Genomic DNA, 14,926 nt, shown 5'->3' on the forward strand with positions numbered 1-14,926 from the left:
CCATACAAAATCAATTATAAACGATGTAAGTAGGTTAAATAATGCAAAATAAGATAGAACAAAATCAGTTGAATCATAATAAAAAGGATCCACAATGATTTACATAAAACCCTAATTGAATTGGAGATTGAAGTTCTTTTGGGACCCAATGGATGAAAGGAATCCATTGGTGAATTCCCACGACCTTGATAATAAAAGAACGAAAAGCAATGGATATTGAGGCCATCTTTGAAAATATAGTTCTTCAACTGGAAGGTTAAGAGAGATTAGGGAATTTTAAGTGAATGGAAGAAATTATGTTTAGTTTGTAAGAGTAAAAAATGTTATACGGATGTTATAGGTCCAACAAAATAGTTTAGGTTTCGGTGGGTTGAAAATGACTAAAACACCTTCAATTTAGGAATTACCTAAGTTACCTACGGTTTCGGCCTGTGGTCCATAGACCTTCCTACGCCACATACGAATCAATCGTCGAATCACTTACTGGGGCATAAAATCTGGAGCAATTCTTACGAGTTAGTCTTACGACCTATCAACTGCTTTACAGTCCGTAGACCTTACCCTTTGTCCTCAAATTTGAGTCCAGAATTTTACCAAGTCTGAATCAACTTTACGGGCAGTTCTATGGCATGTAAATCATCCTACGACCTCAATCGTAGACCCAACTATGAAAACTCGAATTTTCCTAAATATCAACTTAGTTCCTAAGAATGCTATCAATGACACATAGATGCTCTTACGAACTGTAGATGGGTCTCATGGGTTTGAAGAAATACCCAAACATATGAAAGCTTTCCTTTCTAATTTGACTTTCCAACTTTGGTGTTACAAGAATATTAATGGTTGGATTGAGTACCACAACGATACATAATACTAATGGTTGGCTCAAATTCCACGCCTAGTATGTACATATAATGGTTTTCTTGGATACCATGCAGTACATTAACATTTTGTGTGTGAGTTCCATGAGAGACTAAGTTTATTTATTATGTTATATTTGTGACATGTTAGTCCATGAGTGGCCGGGTTTGTGTTTAAATATTTAGATGGTTCTTGTATATACCATATTTACATGTTAAATGCTTTGGATGATTTGTGAGGGTCCTTATTAAATGAAAAGGGTGAGATGGACTCGGATATAAATTGTGTATGATCATGTGGACATGCTTAATCTGAAGGTTAAGTTTGGGGTTGAGTGTTTCCCTATTGAAGTATTAGAGTAGGTATTCGCACGGTTTGGTGAGTTATGTTGTTACACTAATAAAAATAAATTCTAGAAACTAGATCAGAATATCTCAAACTAAGTTAATGCTTAAATTTTAGAGAGAATTCATTGTTGATAACTCATTGACCTTCTTCATTATTCTCCCCTGATAGAATGAATTTCAAAGAGAATAATGCAAAAATTATGGGAATAAAGTAAAGATATATGATAAATGAGTAAATATAACATAGTTACATGTTAAAATAATATAAAATGAATCACTTAAATACTTAAGTAGTGGTCAATTACATTGTTCACCTTAATATCTTACCTAGTGGCATATAACAATTTATTTGAAGTTACTTTAGGTTGGTCATTAATTTAGTAACTATTTTCTAGCTCTCCATGATGCAACCTATGTGGTAAATGAACATTGATATCGAGTTATTTGTTTTTTTATTTGAGTAAGTCTTAAATGAGGCAAACTCATTCAAATATGTTCATGGTTCTCTTTGCTAGAAGTGGACTATCTTAAAAATTCTCTATCATGTATATACCTGTGAAATGAACAGATAAGTTGGAAAAATAATTAGTTAGTGTGTTCCCTTCCTAAGAGTGTGTTTTAACTTAATCGGGTCATCGTCCCTTACTATGTTTACAACTTCAACCTCCTGCATAACACTCTAGAGAACTTTCTATCTTCTTTTCTATATGTTGAGCATAACAAGTTAGTCATAGAAGTGTAACCTATATCTCTACAAAACTAAACCACTTCTCTAATTGTTACTGCTTCAGTAATAAGATTTTTGAAATCAATAATTCTCCTTCCTTACACCCCTAATATATTTCTCTCACTATATTTGACGCAAATAGTAGCAGCACTAGGACCAAGGTTACCCTTGGATGCATTATCTCAGTGGCATATAAACCATCCAACAAAAGAGGGATTCCTCTCACAGTAATATGTCATTAACTTGACTTTCATTCTTCCGAAAATCGTAACATATAAAGCTATTTCATAGATAAGTTTTACAATAAAGGAAGTTTAAGAAAATAAAGTTATGATTGGAATAACTTATCTCATGAATTACCTTCTCATAAGGGAACTATCTACCATGAAGATAAGTGTTTCTTATCTTCCATATAAACCATAATATCATAACATGTACTATAACTATAATAGTCCTAACATTTAGGCAGATTCTTTGTCAAAAGGGACCTTGACATGAGAAAATATTGAAATTGTAAAATTTTCTTTTTTACGGGGCCTCTATTTAACTTTTTCAGATTTCTTTTTGGTGGGGATTATTTAATTTTAGATAATCATAAATATAGGGGACAATGAATTATTTGAGATTATTTTTTAATTACTAATGTTGTATATGTCAATTTCATTCACCCTAAATTAGAAAAAAAATATTTAATATGCATTAAATTCTTAGTGAATTTGGATGAGCGGGGGTGGGTGCGGAGCCCATGCCTCCTTAGAGTTCATCAATATAACAAATAAATCATCTTCAATGTTATTCATTCAATAACAATTTTCTACCTACTCAAATATCTTTTTTACTCAGCTATTTTCTTTATTCTTATATGTTATAAGTCTTCATAAGTCATCCCCTCCCCCCTCTACTCTCATACAAACCATCATTAGTTTTTATTTAAAAACACATTTTTTACTTCTTGAGATTTTCTTGCTCCAGGCTCCATTATTTATAACTACTAAATACAATTTTATATAAATCTAATATGAGTGGTAATAATTGGGATATAAGCACTGTTATAAGAAGTTTCAAAATTAATAAATTTAAAAGTGTCGTCACTCCTAGATCAGACTTGATCTCTTAATTATCAAAATTATCATTGAAGTTCTCTTGACATACTTTTACATAAGACATGACTAATTTGAATTACTTTCTTGAATTGATTCCTATGGATTTTATAGTTTGTTATGGGAAAACCTTAAATGATCAATCTTTTGTGATCATCAACACCACAAACCCCATTCATGTGATTGTAAATCAAGTTATCCTGAATCAAAATGATAAGCAAAAAATTTTATAATTCGTTCATCATTTTTACTATTATGTAAAATATACTCATTAACAAATAAATATGACTAGGCAAAAAGTTTACATGTTTCTATACAATCACAAATATAATTGTTGTAGAAGAGCAAGTCATTCTTGTGGCTCTACAACAATTGTTGGTACATACGCTAGCCCAGCAACTGGTGGTAAAAGGGGAAGAAAGGTTTGTTGGCTAAGATGAGCTTGCTTATAGGATTGTAGCATTTGTTGATTATCATTTTGATTCATAATAGATATATCAACACTTACAGGAATGAGAGTTGGAGGATTAATAATTTCTAAAGATTGATAATTTAGAAAATATTTAGGAAAATAATCCAAGTTATTCATGTTAACATCATTCAAGAGAATTTCAATTATCATTTTCATTATTCAGAGACTCCAAGCCTGATCTAGAATCTACAACATTTTTCGCTTATTAATTTTGAAGCTTCCTATGAGCGTGTAGATATCGCAATTGTTATCACCCATATCAGATAGAAATAAAATTACGTCTAGTTACTACAAAATAAATGAAGTACAAAGCAAGAAAATATTTCAAAATAAAAAATGTTCATACAAATAAAGAAGTTAATTTTGAATTGAGTGAGGGGAGCGGGAGAAGAGGGATGACTTATAAAGAACAATAACATAAAAGAACAAAAAAAAATAAAGGAACTCAAAAGGGTAACCTACCCACCCTCACTTATCCACACTCACATAGAATTTAATGTATATTAATTTCTTTGTTGTCTTACGGTTTGATAAAATATGTTAAACGGGGTGGTTGATACGAATTAAAATACTTCTTCTTTTTTTTTCGTTACTCAAAACTTTTGATAAATTCTTTTTATATAGATTGAAAAAATGAGTTCTCTAGTAATAAAACAAATCTTCATAACGAACGTATATTATCTTTTTCCTACCCTTCAACACATCCAACCAACTATCCCCCACCACCCTACACCTTACCTTCACTCTCTAGCATCCCCGTATCTTCCATCTCCATCACCCCACACCTTACCTTCCACCCTCTACACTCATAGTGTTTTTCTAGAAAACATTTTCCTGCGCACCAAACACAACAAAAGCTCATGTTTTTTTCTTCATGGATTATTGACTTAATTATTATTATGTATTAGTAATCACGATGATGATAATCAAACTTGTATAAATGAATTTTGTATGACATATGTGTAAGGTTTGAGTCTCTTACATCTTCATGGAAAATTCAGCTAGCAAAAGGCATCAACTATAAAGAGATTCATTGATACTACAGTAAATGTGGGGAGAAAAGAGATCCTAGATGGGTTTAGGCCATGATCACGATTCGTAATTAGAAAAAAGTTGATGTTGCTACAAAATCAAATGCTACTACAAACTTGACTCATGGATTTATTAATTCGTTGTAGCCTTGTCTTTTGGCTTCCTCCAAACCCTTAGCAGTTATGAGTTTAACTCCCTTTGCTAAGTACGTCAATCATTGTTTTGCCGGCTACATTTCACTTGAAGATGTTCAAAATTCTGAGAAATACGCTTGCATTATTATTCATTCTCCTAGATACCGAGTTATTCATAGGTATATATATTTACATGATCTCGATCCTTGTCTGTTTTGATACTATATATCTCGTTCTCTGTCTATTCTGATAGTCATGAATATATATACCTGGGCATGGACTGTGATTTGGATCCAACATCCTCCTGAAACTCCATTGTCATCTTCGATCATGTCTATCTCAGTTTCCTCTGTAGGAACAAGATCTAAAATCGGAACGTTAACATTGGCATCTTCAATCATGTATATCTCAGTTTCCTCTGTGGTAACAAGATCTAAAATTGGAACGTTAACATTGGCATCAGAATGTTAGAAGATGCCAATACTAACGTTCTGAGACATGATTGAAGATGCCAATGTTAATGTTTCGATTTTAGATCTTGTTCCTACAGAGGAAAATAAGATATACATGATCAAAGATAACAATAGAGTCTCAAGAGGATGTTGGATCCAACAGACAGTCCATGTACATGGATATATATTCATGACTATTATAAAAGACAGATTTCGAGATATATAGTGTTAGAATAGACAGAGATCGATATCATGTAAATATATATACCTATGAATAACTCGGTATCTAAGAGAATGAATCACAACGCGAATAGAGTTCTCAAAATTTTTATCATCTTTAAGTGAAATATAGGCAGAAAAACGATGATTGACGCACTTAGCAAAGGGGTAAACTCATACCTGGTAAGGGTTTAGAGGAAGCCAAAAAACAAGGCTGCAAAGAATTAATAAATCCATGAGTCAATCTTGAAGTAGCATTTGATCTTGTAGCAGCAACAACTTCTTTCTCAATTACGACACGTGATTGTGCCCTAAACCCATCCAGGATCACTTTTCTACCAACATTCACGGTAGTATAAATGAATCTTTTCATAGTTGGTGCCTTTTGCTAAGCTGAATTTTGCATCAAGATGTATGAGAGTCAAACCATAAACGATCTGTCACAAAAAAAATTCATATATACAAGTTTAATTATCATCATGATTATAGATACAATAAATAATTAAACCAATAATGCATGAAGAAAAACACTTGAGATTTTGTTGTGTTTGCTACGAAGGAAAATGTTTTTTAGAGATAACTCCATGACTGTTTATAGAGGGTGGAAGGTGAGGTGTGGGTTGATGGAGATGGAAGTTACACGGGTGCTTGAGGGTTAAGGTAAGGTGTAGGGTGGTGGAGATTGATGGTCAGATGTGTTGGAGGGTAGGAAAAGATAATAACGTCTGTTATGAAGTTTTGTTTTATTAGCAGAAGTCATTTTTTTTCATTATTTAAAAAAAAAAAGATTATCAAAAGTTTTGACAAACAAAAAAAATTGAATAATATTTTCATTAGTATCAACTGCACTTGATAAAATAGTTCCCTCCAACCATTTTGGATCCATCTTTTCCCCATTAAATCATAATGAAATCAAATTCTTGACTCGTATTTTCTCCGAACATAGCCTACACACTAATATTTCTCTCTATTCATCCTCTCCTTTCCAGAAAAAACATGTCTTCACTATTACGATTCGAAATATCAAGTCATGATGACACCTACAATATTCCACCAGAGGGTCAGACAACCATATCCCAGAATGTATAAACCTTGAATTCTTATCACTTAGGAATTTCTAAATTTCTGTCCTCCCAAATCAATTGAGAACCAAATTTTTGTGGGATTTTGATATCTATATATTTTAAATGGGGAAGGGACACCCAAAAGGCTAGAATTTGCATTACTTGGCTAGGATTAGGACACTTTGTATTCAACCTAATAGTTGTGAAAATTATTAACTTCTTTGCATTTGTCTTTTCTTTGTTATTTTTTAGTTGAAGCTCACAGGTGGAATTGTATATGTTTCTGAATAATCTGTGTGTTCAAAGTACATTTTTTAGAAGACGACTTAAATAAAGTTTTTGGCTCCTAATATCATGTAATAATTTTGTATTCTACTTTGTATTTTCATCTTGAACGTTGTTTTGAGACTTGAAATATGTTAAGATTTATGGTTAATTTTAGTGTTCAACAGAGGAGAATAAGAGTTGATCGAAGAAGAAAAGGGAAATGTGATTTCTATTGATAAATGAGAATGAATAAATACATTGCAACTTAACTAAGTTGATGTAAAGTAATGTTAAATAATAGCAAAAAATAGAAATTTGCGAACGAGATTTGGCTATTTGAACCGTCAATGTTACTATATTTGTATGAACATATCGATAATTTCTCACATCGAGTTTAAACAGGTAGTACACGAGTCTGTTTGGGTCGTTCGGGTAACCATGCATCTAGGAAAGTAAAAACACTATGTGGGTTGTAAAAGTCATCATAATCTCTAGAAAAAGTTTCGCAAATAGTCACTATAATGAACTTAACTAGGCTCCTTAGCTACAATTTTTATATTTACTGTAACACCCCAAAAATTTCTAACTTCAACCCAAACCATTCTTGAATTTCATATAAGGTCGTACTGAGTGACTCTTAATTTTTCTAAGATAAAGATAAAGGCATTTAAACTTGTTAATGATTTCTAAGTTTGATGTATAGTATATATAATGGTGTATCTACACGATAACACATTTAGAAATCACCAATGTAAGTATAAAGTGTATGCCTTTTCAAGGAGAATATGATAAGGCCAAGTCTTTGTGAACTTATAAATAGAGACGTGTTAATGGATCAAACAAATAAGAAATTGAGAACTAGAAATAGTTCAAGGGTTAATTGTGTGACTGATGTTGTTTAGGTATACATAAAAGTTTGACGGTTCAAAGATATCAAATCTAACGATTGACCAAGTATATCTAACATATGTTTACTATGGAAAGTTCAAAAGGAAACCCATTTATCCAGATGCAACAAATCCTTACTTACGAATCACATAATTTTCCATGCTTATGTTTTTACAATGATCATTCCCTATTCATATGGGGGATTGTTGTGTTTTGAAAGTGTGAACACTGTCCTGAAGGTTTGTGACTTTGCAGAATGGTTTTGACATTCATGAAAGATTGTGTCTTTTCTAAAGGTTTGTGACCGTTTAAAAGGTTACGCCTTTTCCAAAGGGTTTTGACCTTTTTGAAAGGTTGTCATTTTTCCAAAGAGTTGTGACCTCTGAAATGAATTCTCCCCTTCTTCTGCATACATTTTTTACATAACAAAATCGATCGATCGTGTCCGTGTGTGGGATTCATTGTTTTCATTTTAAGTTCGTTAAAATTATCGAAGTTTTAGATACCACTACTTCTTTAATAGTGAATTTTATATATCTTGAGAGGAATTAATCTACAAGCTCGGGTACTTGAGAGGATTAAATTTTTTATGGACATACAGAGAATTGTGTGGACTCAGATAGTTCTTTGCTTTTTCTTTTCATCTTTTATTATATCTTTTTCTAATTTATATATAGGATTCAACATAAATAAACGAAATTTATAAGGGATAAATTAATTTTTTCCTAAAATTGAGGATACAGATAAAAAAAATTTGAAATTCAGTTAAGCAAAAGATATTACTCTTTCGATTACAATTTGAAATAAGTGATGTCAAATTTGATTTTTTCTCCTACTTTGTTGATGTTTGCAGTAATCATGAATTATTTTTTTTGTGAACTCTAAAAGAAAGAAAATTAAAATATTCTGTGATTAAGTCATAAGAATGAATTTCATCATCACATTGAAATTAACATACAATGTCAAAGTTTTTTTCTAATAAGTGATAAAATGCGTGGGTTCACTATCAGTCAATGGAGCAAGTCCCTTGACAGAACCTAAAGGATATTACAAAGTAAAAAACAATAATAAAATAACACAAGTAGTTTAAGTTGAAACCTCCTTGCTCAAGGGAGTTAAACCACGACCCGTTGCACATGATTTAAACTGTTTCACTAAGCAAACGTGAACCAAGTTACACCTAATGTGAGAAAAAGTTATTAATCTCACGATCAAGTAATCTACCTATTACTTGAATAGCCTAAACAAATATGATACGCTCATTTACTTCTCGAAAAGAAGTATAAGCGGTCGTATCAAGTAAAGAACCCAACTATGAGGTTGGGGTCGATTCCACGAGGAAAATTATTTAGACTTAACTTTAACCTACAATTACTTCTATTTAATTAAGTCCTTTCCGAAAATAGGTAATAAAAGGGGGGTTTTAAAGAACAAAAGGAATTAAATATTTTTTAGTAATCAAGTAGCAAGTATGAATATTTGATATTTATCAAGTGATGACAGTAACTAGGGCATAAGTGTTCCCGACAGGTTCATAACACAGTAATTCTAGCTATAACAATCCTTTCCTAGTATCTTGCATGAAAAGTGGTAAGTTATGTATCCCTAATTCATTGGTCCGGCAACTAGGGAATTTCACTCCGCACCTTGGTCCGACTACGTGTGTATGCTTTACTAAACCTTACCTTTACCTCATATTAATCATCATAATCGATGTATGGCTTAGTTGTTACTTCGTACCCAATCTACACTAGCCTATTAGATAGTGTATACTAAATCTACGTTTATAATTCTTTTCTTATTATCTACCTCCTTGGTTCGGCAAGTAGCAAAAAGGCGAGTTCTAACCGTGCACTCGTTGAAAAGACTTCTAAATGAAAGAATTATCAATACATGCAAGACACTATTCTAGAATTGTTATTTTAGCTAGTTTTTACCTTTTTATTTAACCATGGTTCCCACAACCCTAGTTATAGATTTAGTTACCCATGTTCATAATTACACAATTCATATTGATTAGACAAGAATTCATGTACATACATTGATGAGATTAAAGAAAATCCAGAAAATCACTTGTATTCGAGAAAATAATGCAATAAACAATTCCGGAAAAATGAAGTATTTTCCAAAACCCAATATTCAACCACCAATATTACAAATTAGAAATATAACTAACAGTCTAACCCAAAAAACGAGGTTTTTAGAAGTATTTATAATAAAGAAGTCTTTGTTGTCACCCAATTTTGACCCACGTCGGCGTGAATTAATTATCGAGCTTCGTAAGTTTTCCAAATTATTTTAATTAATCAATTTCACAAAAAGAAAAAGAAAAAAAAAAGAAGAAAAAAGAAAAAAAATAATATATATATATATATATAATAATATAGGAACTTTATATTATTTTGAACGCTTTTGTCATTTTTCCCATAGTATATATTTTTACGTAATTATGTATACAAATAGTATATCTTATGATTATTCAAAACCATCAAAAAATATACGTTTTTAAATGCTTTATTAAACTAGTTTAATTTAAATTATAGTTATACTTTTGAATCACTTTTTACGATTTTAATAATTATTTTATTAAATAAAAAAGGCTCGTTAATTGCTTAATGCATAGTTCGTCATTTTAATTGGTTATTCGTCAAATTAACCCAATCACCTTCCCCATTTTAATTAATTCCATTCCCAGCAGCCCACAAATTCAAGCCCAACTCCCAGGCCCACACGTTTTTTAGTAGCCCACCTCAAACTTCCAACCCAATTCTTTTAAAACCCAACCACAAATTAACACCAGGCCCAACATTCATCTCAATTCCCAGCCCATTCATTATTCCCTCTTCAGCCCACATTCCTTTAAATAAAATTACCCAGCCCCACGTTCCCGACCGACCCGACCCGTTTCACCCCCTTCTTCTTCCCAACAAACGCCAAAATTCCCAGAAAGAGACGCAGACAGAACCCAGAAAACAGACGCGATACTCCCAAAATTCCCAGAAAATGCCAGATATTCACGCGTCTCCGTCACGCACGACACCCTCTCTTTCTCCTCTCTCGCGTCTCCCTCACGCGTGCGCTTCTCTCTCCCTCGCCAGTACACTTCGCAGCAGCAGGGCAGGCTGGATTTCAGCTTTGCCAGCCGCGCTTCATCCTTGCAGCGTGGGATTGCACCATGTAGCTCGCAAGGACGATCGTTTCATCTCGACCCTCCACCTCAACTCGATTCCGCTGGGAATCTTGGCATCAAAGTGGCATATTCCTTCCGGATAGGGGGGAATTCGAATTTCAAATCGAAATGGGCCGAAGTTAGTCCGCCAAGCCTCCCCCCTCGAAAACCCTAGTCATTTTTCTATTTAAACCCCCTCCCCCTTCAGATTTTAGGTTGGACGATTTTTCTTGGAGAATTGGAGAGTTTATCACGAGGAATACAAAAATCATTATCGAAAATATTCTGGTTCTTTTCTTGTTCGCTGTAGGAAAACAGTGGGGTTAGAAATTTCGTGTCTGGAAAGTTTAGGTTGAAATTTTTGGGGGTTAAAAGATTTGTTTCAGGCTTCATCACAAGGTTTTTCTACTGTTCTTCTTCTGTCCAGTTTTGAGGACAACTTTCAACCGGTATTAGGAAGGTTTTTTTCAAAGAATATAATAGGCATAGATAAACCGAGAGGGTTGGAAAAAGAAATCGAGAGAAACTTTCCATTCCGTCTTAGTGTGTGCGATTGTGGTGTTCTCTCGAACGTCGTAGCCGTGGTTCGTGTTGGCCTTCGGAGTTGAAAGCTAGTCCTTCCTCTGCTCGTTTCCGTCTCAGTTTTGCTACTCGGAAAAAGGTAATCTGCCATCCCTTCTTTATTCAGCTATGTTATTTTCTTTAGTTAATTTTTAATGATGTTTTCTCTTTGATAGAGGTTATAAAGTTTATCTGTTTAAGTGTAATAGTTTGTTTATATCCATATTTTGGTCTCTTGTTTTCTTCAATTTCTTATCCTATTTAAGTTGTATTTAGCTTCCTTGAGTTAGTTTTTTTTTTTGATAATAATATGCATATGATTTCGATAACTTTTGTCTTAGACTATTTCATGTAAATCATGTTGATTTCGGATGAATTTTTTTGTTTCTGTTTTGTTGTTCCTTTAGTAAAATAAGTTTCTGCTCATGTGTGTGTTTAGTTGTTGTTCCTGATTAAGTTGGAAAACTATGTAGAATAGGGTCACGACTATTCCGCAACCTATCTTGATGCCCTTTTATTTGTTGGCTTTTATCTCACATTTTAGTTGAATTCTTTAACTTGGAGCTAGAGTGTATGCTCTTGAATTTATTTATTGTTTTATCCTTACACGCCTTTGAAATTCTTGTTGTGTGACGGCTGGTTTCCTTCCTTCTCGCTGCCTCTTAAAATTCGTTTGATAAAATACAAGTCATTTTCTTCCCCGCCCAGAGGTATGTTACTAAAATGCTATGTTGAACTTGTTGGAGTTGAAGTCTTTAGATTTTTTGTTTTTTTTTAAAAAATTTTGCCTCTTTCAAAATATATACTTATCCTCGTAGTTTAGGATGTAGGATGCATATGCTTGACATGAAGATTACATTTCAGATTGAATTAATCGTCTAGATTTTAAAAAAAAAAACATGTTTTCCGCTTTGTTGTGGTCTTTACTTCCTCTCTTAAATACATTTCGTTTCTTTATAATATTGGAATTTGTTAATCTTCCACAGTACCTTATCTTGTGTAAGTTCATTTCAAGCCGAGTTTCTTCTCAATTTCTATGCGTTAACGGTCTCAAAATAGCTATGTATGTGTTTAATGGTCTCGTTTGTCTTAGAGTGATAACTTTTCCCAAAGCTTGTTCATATTTCGTCTATCTGTTGTCTTGACCTAAATCTCCCTATTATTACTTATGTTTTCCTTCTTCCCATTTATTGCATGTAAAAATTCTGCTCGAGTCCGTTTGGGACCCAACCTTTTGGTTCTTGCATTCGGGAGAGCCACAAAGGCTCGGAAATTCTTTCCATTGAGTCATCCCGCCAACGCCAAGGATCGCCTAAAAGGATTGAAGAATTGAAGAAATTTGAAGAAGTGGGATTAGGAGATTTCCTTTTTTATATTTTTTTATTTTACTTGTAATGGGCATAAGCCCTTGTCGTTTTTTTTTTAATTTTCTTGTATTTTATTTTATATGTTTAGAATAGGACAGGTGAAAATGGGCAAAAACTCAAAGACAGGTGGGTCCAAGTTTCGGTCAAGGCGAACAAAACCCGAAAACTTTGACCCAAATCTCTCTCTCTCTCTCTCTCTCCCACTTTACTATTTGTTTATGCGTTTGTTTAACTGTCGTATAGTTTAGGGTTAGAAAATTCCGAACCCCGTAGAAGCGCCTTTCAAACCTTGTCAAACTTAAAACTAATTTCTAAACGATTATTTGTTTCAAATTTGTAGAGCTTGTTTAGATAAAACCTTGAGAAAGTTTAGCTCAGAAATAGACTCGCAAAATTGCAAGATAAATATTTTGAAACTTGTAAATTTGTCTAAATGAAACTTTAATAAGTTCAAAATAACAAAAGATTCGCAAATCATTAAGAATAGACAAATAAGTTAATCGTCGGAAAACCGTAGTAAACGGAGCGTCTTAGGTGCTTTCTTTCGAAACCTTCCTAAGACGCTAATAGGAATCCCGAACCCCTTTAAATGTTTTCAAAAACGATTTTTTCTGTTTAAGTTGTTTTGAGAACGAGTTTTCTTAATTTTACTTAAAAAATTAAGTGGCGACTCCTAAAAGTCGAAAATACCAAAATAAAACAAACTCCTTTCGAAATACATTTTTTTCGATAAAACAGAAATGGCGACTCCGCTGGGGAATTGGAGGATTCTAACCTTAAAGACTAACCTTATTTGACTATTTGTAATTACTATTTATTTGTTTAAGTTCTAATTTTCTAGAAACTGCAATTTCATGGCATAAACTCCGCCAAACGGCAACTAGTTGCATTAGGAAACGGAAGTTACACGGCTTACCGCGACTTCTCTCAGAAATACCCCAAGAACTCATTTGGGAGTATCGAATAAATAGTCGGAATGCGGTCATCCGGCGTTATTCGATAGCTCCACCCCGATGTTTGTCCGACTCGGGTAACCGTCTATTTGAAAACAACTCTAGAAAGCCTAAGATAGAGCGAAACCAAAACCGAAATTAGGCATCAACCTAGGACGACTTAATACCCAAGGCGTATTAAGTCCATTTTACTAGAAAACCACCAAAACGCTTCTAAGGTCTTCGACCTCACGACGCATCATGTTGTTTGACATTCGAATAAATGTATGTGTGAAAACCAACTTGGGGGAATCGTTTATTTGGTTTACATTCACACGTACATCATTCGAGTGCGCTAGGCCTACCCTTGGCACAAAAGGGTCCCCATGTATGTTTTAGGACGCGATATATATATGTTTAAATGCTTACGTGTGAGGTTGCTTTGAATGAGGATGTCGTAAACCCACTCCTAGCCGGAAATTCCAAAACATACGGAAGCCACTATTACAAATGTCCGACCAAAATTTCCGAGTCTCAAGTTTCTCACACAAAAAATCCATCTCCCGCACCACAAATCCTGAATACCGCTTTATCATCTCAGGAAAGTTGAATCACCACTATGGACAAAGGCAAGAACATCCAGACGGAGCTCACCGAGGAGGAATTGCGCAGAAAGATAGAGCGAGTCACTCGAGAAATTCAGAAGATTAAGGAGGAAGGACTCAAAGTAGACATGACCACGGCAATCTACAAAGCCGCAGCCGTGACACTGGATGAGGATCTGGCGTCGCAGATAAAAGAAAGGAGGTTGAGATAGAAACCGAAAGCTTGAGGAGAAGGTTGAACTTGCTCCATTTAAAGGTGCACGAAGGAAAGGCAAGAGAGGCGAAGATGGATATCGAGACTGCCGTACTGTTAGCTAAAAGTGCGTCGCTCAATAAGGAATTGACGACCCGTGGCAACTTGAAGGGCAGGAAATGCCTCGCCTGTGAACAGGGTGCAAACGACAGTGGCCACGACAACGAATTGACCGAGGAGGACGATGAGGAGGAAATCGTCTACAAACCTCCGTCTCCGACTGTTTGAAAGGAAAAGAATGACGCGGCCACAAGACGAGAAATCACCGAAATGTTGTCTTCTCGGAATTTCAATGTTGTTTTTCAATTCCCTTGTAATCGCAATGAAAGAATGAATGAAAATATTCATCCTAAAAACGAACTACGTTTGACCTGATTCCTGCTCCAACGGGATACGTAGGCGCCACAACGGCTCGGTCATATTCCCAGTGAAATTTCCATTTCTCTTCATAATGGAAACTGGGACAGAATTTTTGA

The sequence above is a fragment of the Solanum pennellii genome, chromosome 8 (assembly GCF_001406875.1).
Source record: "Solanum pennellii chromosome 8, SPENNV200".
Lineage (NCBI taxonomy): Eukaryota > Viridiplantae > Streptophyta > Magnoliopsida > Solanales > Solanaceae > Solanum > Solanum pennellii.